We start from the raw sequence: 10,848 nt of genomic DNA, 5'->3' as shown, positions 1-10,848 counted from the left end.
CAAAATATCAGCCTCACTGTTTGAGCAAGATCCAGATGCAGAAATTACATAAAAAAAACAGAGGAAGCCATAGAATCACAGCTTTTGCTTCGGAAAAATTTAAAAAATGAAATAAAACCCAATTCCAGAATATAAAAACTCAATTCAACCAGAATCCAAAAGAAGATGAGCCGCAAAATATCAGTCTTACGCAAGACCATTTCTGGAATTTGCAAGAGAGAAAAAAATATTTAGACCATTTCTCGATTTATGCGTGTCATCCTTGGGCAGGGGCTATGCTAATCTTCTCTGTATTGTTCCAATTTTATCGGATGTCTTCGAGGGATACTCTTGCTCTATTCTGTATTGCTATAAAAATTCTCCTTTATTCTTGTAACTAAGTGATATAGGACTAGTTGGTTCTCAACTAAACGGAAGGCTACTTAGTTTACACCAAACTATCCTTTTTTTTTAAAAAAAAAAATTTACGCCAAACTATCCTGATTGTAGGCTGATCTGAACCATTGGTTTTGCGCCTTTGAAGCATATCTGTCAAATAGTAGCCGTAGATCACGCACGCGCCTCAGTGTCGATGCTATTAATTAATCACAGAAAATAAAAATAAAAATAACAGCAGTGCATCATGTACTATAATTTTTAGGGCACTTTGAAATTAAAGGCTAAATTCTTAATTCTATCCATATGGATTGTTTGAAATATTTACAATTTGGATTTTTTTTTAATAACTTTAAGCTGGATTATTAAAAACACCATTTACGTGGGCATCAAACGAACTTTTATTACAAAAAAATAAATAAATAAAAAAGCACATAAAAATATGGAATCATTATCCAACTTGAGTTTTTTTTTTTTCTTTTCAAATTCGTATGTGTAGATAAGTTGTTTTGCGAGCTTTGTTTGTATTAAATACAATTTTTTATTCACATCATGGGATATTTGATACCCAAATTAGTATTTTGAAAAATGCAAAATCAATGTGTAGTTTTCCTGATATCTCGATAGGCTAAAGAGTCTTCAGACATTAACTAAATTTATCTTCGATGAAGGGGAACCACTTTCTATTATAAAAACCTCCACACTGTTAGATCTCCTACGGATGCTAAGGACTTAAACTTGGGGGATAAAGCATATCTTGAGGAGTTGATATTGGAGTGGGAATGATATATATATATATATAGACGTTCACCCCCTTGCCTTGGTAACAGAGCCATAAGAGTTGCGATCTATTGCTGCTTGTTTATCTTCTCTTCCATCTGCTACGGTTTGATCTTTCTATTTTGTGTTCTTCTTTTAATTTTAAACCTACCACCTCGTCGGTCTAGCCTCGGTTGACCTCTTAGGACCCTTGTCTAGTCTGGGTTTGGCATTTTTGGGCATAGGTGAAGGGTTAGTTTTGGCCTTGAGTATGTGTAGTCAGGTTCTTAAAAGAAAGCATAAGTCTAGAAAGTGACAATTTTAGCTTTTGAGAATCTAGTTTTCAAAGATGTGAAGATCCAGTTCTTCTGTTAGCTCTAGGCCTTCCTTACCACCTGATGTTGTTAATATTGAACATTTCTCTACTGAAGATGATAATTCTTTTAATTTTGATAAATGGAATATCCCTAAACTTTCTACAAAGGAAGTTTATACTACTTCTTGGTTAAAATCCACTTTTAATGCTAAATACTCTATTAAAACTGTTGAACAAACATTTGCTATTTCCAGCAATAATGAAAAATACCAATTGTTTTATAAAAAATTTGTTAATGATTCTCTTACTAAATGCTTTAAGTTTTTACATATTGGATCTGTTCAAGTTGCTATTAAGCCTTTGACTAGATTAGGTATTAATGCCTCTGTTTTATTATGTCTTCGTGATGCTAGATTTGTTAATTTTTAGACTAGTATTCTTGGTATGATACAATATTCTCTGTTTAATGGTCCTATTTATTTTGATACATTCACTAATTTAACTCTTGCTTTGAATGACATTCATATTGTTAAAGCTTTAACTTTAAATGTACTAACCTCTGGTTACAATATGGAAGAAAGTAGCAGACCTCTTGCTATCATCTACCTTATTTATTACAAATTGTTGAAAACCAATCTAAATCCTCAAGCTATTATCAAGAATTATGGTAGTTCTACTGTGTTAATCCAAAGTTCTACTCAGGATGCTAATATACGAACTCCTAAAATGATTTGATGGGAGAAAATTGATCTTCCTTTCAAATGGCTTTTGGAGAATGTATCTAAGCCTGTCGGAGTAGTAAATGATATCAGTAATGTTGATTACATCCAGCAGTATTTAGATGGATCTGTTAAAATAAGTTTTTCTGATTTAAATCTTTCCAATAAAATTGAAAGACCTCTGATGATTAATGAAAGAAGAAATTTTTTTGCTGGTTCAACCACCACAAAAGGATTTCAAAGAAGGGATAAAGATATTGAGAAATTCCTTACTAATTCTGATTTAAAGTTAAAAGGTGTTGCAACTGACTCACAAGTTTCATCTGCTTTTTATACTACTAAACAGACTCCTCCTCCGTCCCAAGCTGATGATGAAAGGGGATCCCTTTCCCCTTCTGCTTCTGATTTTAATGCCCCCCCCCCCCCCCCCCCCCCCAACATCAGTGCAATGTTATACATACTCCAGTTAAAAACTTCTTTTGTTCCTCATAAAAATCCAATGGACTAAAAAATGGTTGAACTACAAAAGCATATCCTACTTTTTGATTTTCTCCAAAACCACTATTCCTCTGTTAATTTCCTGAATGTTGTTAAAAAATCATTCGTTAAAGAAGACAAAACCATTGTTAAAGCTTCTCATCCACCTCTTGAAAATCTTCTTATTCAATGCAAATGCGTAACCATTAAAGCTTCTCCTTTTAAAACTACTAACTCGACTTCGACTGAAACTAGAAAAATTATTGAACAAAACAATTTTGTTAACTAGTCTCTCCATACTATTGGTTAACTGTTGGATAGTATTGAAGAAAAATTTGATAGTACTCCTGTTACCCCTGTTTTAAAAGGTGAAAACCCCATACTTTCTCTGCCTAAAGAAAGAAAATACCTTGGATTGAAGATTAGTAACCAAAAAAATGTTGAGAAAATCGATAAAATACTTTCTGAATTAAAAGCTAGTCAAGCTGAAACTTCTGGAAAAGCTTGTACTATCAAAAGAAATGCTGAAACCCCTGATAATTCTGATTCCGAAAATACTGAATGCTCCCAATACTCTATTGATTTTGATATTAAAATTCTTGAATTTTTTTTTGGAGAAATTGATTTAGATCCAAAACTCCAAAGAATTTTTGATAAAGCCAAACCCGTTAATCTTACAAGAATTGGTATCCAAAACCTACCCCCCAGATTTGCAATTTGAAGAAAGGTTTTTTCAATCCCAATTTTCTGTTTCTGTTGATAAAATGTATGAATGGAATGTTGATGACCTGTCTAAACAAGAACTTTTGAATAAAATGAATTACATGTCTATGGTTGCTAATACTTATGTTACTAATCATAATTTGAGTCATCCTGGAATTGTTGATTTGCTTACTACTGGTTTTTCTGGTACTCTTCGGAATTGGTGAGATAAACACCTTACTAAAGATTCTCGAGAAAAAGTTAGAAAAGCTGTGAAAAAAGATGATATATATTGGGCATGTTAGTTAGATTAGGATTGATAATGATTTGGACAAGATGCTTTGAAGGGTGGTTGTAGTTTTTTAACAACAAATTCCTTAAATAAAATGGGTTGTGTTGGTGCAATTTTTGGTTCAACAGTCTCTAATTGGTGTGATCTGCACGTCTTTCGAGATCAAGCCTGAAAAAGATAAACCAGGCAAACACGAAGAAAACACCCTGTATTGAGCGTGCATGTCTTACGAGATCAACCCTGAAGAAGATAAACCAGGCAAACACGAAGCCCTGTGTCGATGCTCAAGTAAGACTCTGAGAAAATATGTATAAGTGATAAAATAATTCAGCGTAATTTTGATACCTAGGGTCTGGGCCTATAAATAGGCTAACAGGTTCACCCGAATTAAAAATCTTCCTTTGATATTATCTCTATTCTGCGATGATCCTATCCGAGTCTTGTAGTTTGATCCTCTCCTTTGGTATTATCCGTGTAACTTGATTTGAATTGAAAATAGCAGTTGTATGTGAGCTCTAACATTATCCCTGTGATATTGGATAATTGTGACAAGAGTTTCTAACCTAGTGGAAGTCATCCACTGAGCACTGAGAGTTTGGATAATCGACGATGTCCGTTTGTAATGATAAGTGATCCCCGAGAAGCAAAGGGTTTGATACTCTTGGGGAGTCTGTTCCCGGGGGTTAGTCCTCGATCAACCGGGCCTCTGTAGTATTTACTGTTGATTCTTCTGGGCCAGATCTCTATTAACTATGAAGCCTGCTAATTGTGACTTAGATCATGGCCTTATGGATGGCTGTAGGCCTTCGGATTACCGGGCCCAAATGGGACACATTTATTCCTAACAGGTTGGAACATGAATTTCTTAAATAAAATGGGAGTAATGATAGAAGGGAATGCATTAAAGGGTTGGAATTGTTTAAGAACGAGCAATAGGGCGGTCTCATTCGAGAGTTTGGGTAGTTCTTACTTGCTGGACAGATGTTCAGGCCGTCCTAATAGCTGTGGTTCGAATTACTCAAACACTTGTCGAAACAAGTAGAGTTCGTTTATACTCTTACATGGACCACCTATTGCACCAAATCGAGATCCAATGAAAACATTTTTGGTGGGATCTCTTTCAAACTACTGCCTGACTTTGTCCTTGCCTCAAAGCCTAGGGCCACATTGGATTACAATATTGAAGCATGTCTTTTTAAACCATGATTTGCCTTCAATCAAGTTGGCTCATGATGAGTTAAATAATTTTCATGTGCGTTTCAATTTAATCCGAGTGGTTATCTCTAAACTTTACAAACCTGCATCTCATTTTGTATGTCCCATCTTTCCTTCGCTTATGATCAACATATACAACTTTCACAAGGCAGAGATGGTGTTAAATTACAAGCTATCTCAAAAGTTTAAACTGATAAAAATAGATGAATTTAATCACATAATCATTACTTTAACACTCCCCCTCACGTGTGGGCTCAAACTCTATTTTTAATAGGTGATGCCCAACACGTGGAATATTTAATTTAAATGGGGTGAATTGACAAAGTTAAGGTTCGATCCCAGGACCTTTAGCTTTGATACCATGTTAAACTATCATTTATCCCAAAAGCTTAAGCTAATAAGAATAGATAAATTTTTGGGTAAAGTCCACATACCCCTCTTAAACTACCACATAATTGACAATGTCCCCCCAATATTTTCAATTGTGACAATCTCCCCCCCAAGCTACCAACACACACTACAAAAAAAAATGGCATTTTCTGACATGGCTACAGTATAAGTTTTTTTGCCACGTCAGCAATTTTCTGACGGGTGAATTTTAAAACGTCAGAAATTAATTTTCTTACGTGTGAATAGTGGCACATCAGAATTTTCTGACATGTCTGTTTTGACACGTCAAAAAATTCTGACGTGCTAAAAATTGGAACGTCTGGAAAATTTTAACGATTTTAAATATTTAAAAATTATTTATTTTCTGACGTGGCAAAAGTTACCACGTCAGAAAATTCTGACGCGTCAGAAAATTTTTACGCGTCAGCAAAAGTTACCACGTCAAAAAATTTTTAAATATTTAAAAATTATTTATTTTCTGACGTGGTGAATTATCACGTCAGAATTTTCTGACGTGGTGGTTCACAACGTCAGAATTTCTCTGACGTAGCAGTGTGCCACGTCAGAATTTTTCTGAGGTGGTGAATTACCACGTCAGAAAATATATTTAAATTAAACATATATATATTATTATATATATGTGCAGATATATTTTTTTTCAGATAATTTTTTTTCCAGAGTAATTTTATGACGTGCCAGGTGTAGCACGTTAGAAATTTCTGACGTGCAACACCTGGCACGTCAGAATTTCCTGACGTGCCAAACATAGCACGTCAGGAAATTCATTTCCTCGAGCCATTCCGTGCAAACATCCCATCTCGCTGTGCGCAGCGCACCTAGGCCCGGCGCGCGTTTGAATTTTTTTGCTTTTTTATCTTTTCTTTCCCCAGCACGCCATGCCTCCTCATTTGTTTTTTCCACTCTCTCAATATATCTCCCTTCTGTCCACAGATTGAAGAAAGCAGAAGAAGGAGAAGAAAAAGAAAAGGCCGGAGAAGAGAAGAAGAAAAAGAAAAAGAAAAAGAAAGGGAGAAGAGAAGAAGAGGAGAAGCTGCAGAAGAAAAAGAAAGGGAGAAGAGAAGAAGAAGAGAAGCAGAAGAAAAAAAAAAAAAAAAAGGAGAAGATCAAAGAAGAAGAGAAGATTAGAAGAGAGAGAGAGAAAAATGAGAGCTGGAGAAAATTTTCTCCAGCTCTCACCATGGTGTGGTGCAGATCGTGCAGATTTGCACGATCTAGATCGATCTGTGTTTCTCGAGAAACACAGATCTGCACGTACGGCAGCGTGAGGGAGCTGCCGTGCGTGCAGAGGAATTCAAAAAAAAATAATAATTAATTAATTTAATTAATAATTAAAAATTCCAGAAAAAATTAAAAAAAAAATTAATTAATTAATTTTTTATTTAATTTTTCAATTTTCTGACGTGTGTCAGAACTATCACGTCAGAAAATTTTCTGACGTGAGAGAACTGCAACGTCAGGAAATTTTTTGACGTTGCAGAACTTCACACGTCAAAAAAAGTATTATGACGTGTGACAAAGTAAAATGTCATAATTTTCTGACGTTTTACCCACTCACACGTCAGAAAATTTTTTTTCCTGACATCTATGTTTCTAACAATCGACATGCGTCAGAAACGACCCGTCAGAAAAATTTTCTGACACGTCAGACACTAGAAAACGTCAGAAATCTCCAGTCATAAAAAAAAATTGTTTTTTTGTAGTGACATTGCCAATGTCCCCCGTAAGGCTAGCAAAAAAAAAAAAGCCCCTATAGATTTTTCAATAAGACAAAAATACCCCTATAATTTTGGAAAAAATAAAATAAAAATTGTTTTAAAAAAAACGAAAATTTAAATTAATTTTTTTTTTCTCTTAAAAATGATTTTTTTTTTAAAAACGAATCTTTTATTTTTTTTAAACAGAAAATTTTAATTTAAAAAAAAATTATTTTTGCAATGATATTTATTTTTGAACGAAAATTTTAATTTAAAAAATTATAAAATAAAAATAAAACAAAAATTTCAATTTTTATAAAGAAAAATCGAAATTTTTTAATTTTTTTCTTACAAGAAGGATTTTTTTTTTTAAAAAAAAAAAAAAAAATTTGGCAACCCCTTGGATTTATTTATTTATTGTAGTTTCAGTATTTTTTTTTTTTTTTAGAATTTTTAGTATTTTTATTTTATTTCATTAAGGGTAGTTTGGTCATTGGAGAAATATTGACAATATTTTGGTAATTTGAGAGGACAGACACAATTAAAAATTTAGAAAGACATTATCAATTGGGTGATAGTTTAAGAAAAGTATGTAAATTTTTTAGAAAATTTAATTACTTAATCATTACTTTTAACAGATAGGTCATCAGAGAACCCTACCATCACCTACGCATGGAAATGTGATTTTTTCCACTGCCCCGTGGTACAGCTAATGTGGACTCACTAAACAAATGTTACTGCTGATTTGACACGATAAGCTAAAAAGTCCAATGACAAATTTTATCACTTTTTAAATACCAAAGACTGATTGGCTAAACATAAAATAGCATATAAACCAATTCCGAATTTAACCATTTTTTTTTATCATGGTTGCTTCACGCTTCATATGGCATTATTCTTTTAGATTTACAATTACCAATGACGAATTGGTGGATTATATATATATATATTGCATGTCACCAGGAAAGTTCTGCACATTGTGTGACGAATTGGCTTACGTAATAAAATTCAAGAGGTGGGCATGCATGTGCAGTTTACATTGTTGGACCAATTAAAATTTTATGAATAAAAAGAAACTTTATGACTATTTTCTTTCTTTTCTTTTTTTTTGTCAACCCATCTTAAGGTTATAAAAACTTGTAAAATAAAATTAAAAAATTGTGATTTATTTGCCTATAAATACCGACAAAATTGTCCATCCACAAAAACACCTATAATTAAAGACTTTAATTTCCAAAATATTAGCCATGTTGTTCCTCTATCCCATACCCTCTTTTTTCCTTCTCCTTCTTCCCTTACTTTCTATTTTCTTCCTTATCAAAGCTTCAACACCTAAAAAGCAATCATCTCCGCCACCCTCCACCGCCATCAGCCACCCAAGATCCTACCCTATAATAGGTTCATTCTTGGCCGTGGTTGCTAACCGCAAACGCCAACTCCAATGGATTTTAGACATCCTCCAAGTCTCACCCTCCGCCACCTACGTCCTCCACCACAGCATCGGCACTCGACATGTTTTCACCGCCAACCCCGACGTCGTCCGACACATCCTCAAGACCCACTTCCCCAACTACGGCAAGGGAGATTATTTCAACGCAACCCTTAAAGACTTCCTGGGCCACGGCATCTTCAACGTGGACGGTGAATCCTGGAAGTTTCAAAGACAACTCGCCAGCCATGAGTTCAACACCAAGTCTCTGCGCAAGTTCATCGAGATCGTGGTGGACGCAGAGATCTCTGACCGCCTCATCCCTATCCTCTCCGTAGCTGCGGCAACCGGAACTGTCCTAGACTTCCAGGACATTCTTCAAAGGTTTGCCTTCGATAATATATGCAACATAGCTTTTGGATTCGACCCTGCCTACCTGTTGCCCTCTCTTCCACAAACCAAGTTCGCTCAAGCTTTTGAAGAAATCGTCAAGAACACCATCCACAGGTTCGATGCCGTAATCCCGACCATTTGGAAAATCAAGAAGCTGTTGAATATTGGGTCGGAGAAGCGAATGAGAATCGCACTCTCAGTAGTTAAAGAATTCGCCGAGAACATAATAAGAAAAAAGAAGCAAGAGCTCAAAGAGAAGGCCTCTCTCGATTCCGTCGACCTATTGTCAAGATTCTTGTGCTCTAGCCACTCGGATGATAACTTCGTGACCGACATGGTCATAAGCTTCATACTCGCTGGGCGTGAAACTACCTCCTCGGCTTTGACATGGTATCTTTGGTTACTCTCCAAGAACCCGCATGTCGAATCCGAGGTTTTGAAAGAAATCAAAGAGAAATCTAAAGCGCCTGTCTATGAAGAAGTCAAAGACATGGTTTATACTCACGCTTCTCTTTGTGAAAGCATGCGGCTGTACCCGCCTGTCTCAATGGTCACGAAGGAGGCTGTGAACGATGACGTTTTGCCGGACGGGACGGTGGTGAAGAAGGGGATGAGAGTGACGTATGTACCATACGCGATGGGAAGATTGGAGACACTGTGGGGGTCTGACTGGGCGGAGTTCAAGCCTGAGCGGTGGCTGGAGAAGGAGGAAGAGGCGGAGAATAGGCAGTGGAGGTTCGTGGGGAGGGACGCGTACACGTACCCAGTGTTCCAGGCGGGGCCAAGGATTTGCTTGGGGAAGGAGATGGCGTTCTTGCAGATGAAGAGGGTGCTTGCGGGGGTTCTCAGGCGATTCAAGGTAGTTTCGGCGGTGGAGGAAGGCGTGGAGCCAAAGTTTGCTCCAAAAATGAAAGGTGGGTTTTCGGTGAGGATTGTAGAGAGGGATGCATGAGAATAAAAGTGTTACGTAGATATGTGGTGGAGAAGGAAAAATAAATAAGTTGGTTTTAATTTTATTTGGATCTTATTAGTTAATTAGGTTATTTATATTCTGTTGGGTGTTTTATCCACCTTTTAAGAGTTATTGTAATGGGCTTGGCCGAAAGTCATCTAATCTAGAGTTAGTGATATTTTATAATTAGATAATAGGTTTAGTCCAAGGTCAATTAAATTAGGGTTAGAGTTTATTTTACCATGTCTATTTAAATGTTCTCTGTACTCCTATAAAAATCAAATTATGATTAATGAAAAAGATGTTTTAGTGGAGGCATGATTATTCTCTTTTTCTTGATAGTGAGACTTTACCAAAGCTCCATTGTTGACCGGTGATCAACATAGCTTATTTTATTTTCTATTATTTTTATCTATTTTCTATTTTTTTCCTTCCGTCATGCGTCAATATGGCTTTTGACGAGGAGTTTTTTTTTTTTTTTTTTTTTTTCAAGCTTTTAAACTACCAGTTACTTTTACTTTACCCATTTTTCGTTAAAAAATTAAGAAAAAAAAAAAAAAAAAACCTATTTACTGAAGGAAACCCATGATCGTGATTCGTGGGTTTATGGCTATGTAAACCCACGGTTTGGTTGTCGATCTCTGACCACGGGAACCCACAACACGAGACCGAAGGTCAAGTCATGGGTTTCTTTCCACAAACTCACAAGTAGATTATGGATCTAAGGCCCCGTTTGCCAACAGCCCAGGGCCGGCACTGTAGCTGGAACGGTACTATTCCAGATACAGTGCCATTTGAGCAAAAATGTACTTTTTAGTATTTTTTTTTTTAAAAAAAAGCAAAATATTAAAAAAAAAAAAAAACAACAACAAAAAAAAAACAAAGAAAAAGGGAGGAGAAAGATGGGGTGGTTCCAGCCACCCCTTGGCCAAAATGGGGTGGCCGGAACACCCCATTTTTGGCCAAGGAGGTGGCTCTCTAGCCACCCCCTGGCCGATCTGGGGGTGGTCGAACCACCCCCATGGCCAAGGGGGTGGTCCGGCCACCCCCTTGGCCAAAAAAAAAAAAAAAAAAGGGTTCGGGTGCATTTGGGGGTGGCCGAACCACCCCCAAG

The 10,848-nt window shown here is 36.1% G+C and overlaps 1 non-coding gene and 1 pseudogene across 1 annotated transcript; one reads left to right on the top strand and one right to left on the bottom strand.

The window, feature by feature from the left end:
* Positions 1-224: 224 nt before the first annotated feature.
* LOC148587199 (U6 spliceosomal RNA) lies at positions 225-328 on the bottom strand. Its single transcript, XR_015911611.1, has one exon. It is a non-coding gene; the product is annotated as a U6 spliceosomal RNA (small nuclear RNA).
* A 7,879-nt stretch (positions 329-8,207) lies between these two features.
* LOC132173984 (cytochrome P450 94A2 pseudogene) lies at positions 8,208-9,734 on the top strand (annotated as a pseudogene).
* Positions 9,735-10,848: the final 1,114 nt, after the last annotated feature.

The sequence above is a fragment of the Corylus avellana genome, chromosome 2, assembly GCF_965113065.1.
Source record: "Corylus avellana chromosome 2, dhCorAvel1.hap1.2, whole genome shotgun sequence".
NCBI lineage: Eukaryota > Viridiplantae > Streptophyta > Magnoliopsida > Fagales > Betulaceae > Corylus > Corylus avellana.
Note: the sequence above shows the minus strand (reverse complement) of the source record. Positions and strands in the feature narration are given on the sequence as shown.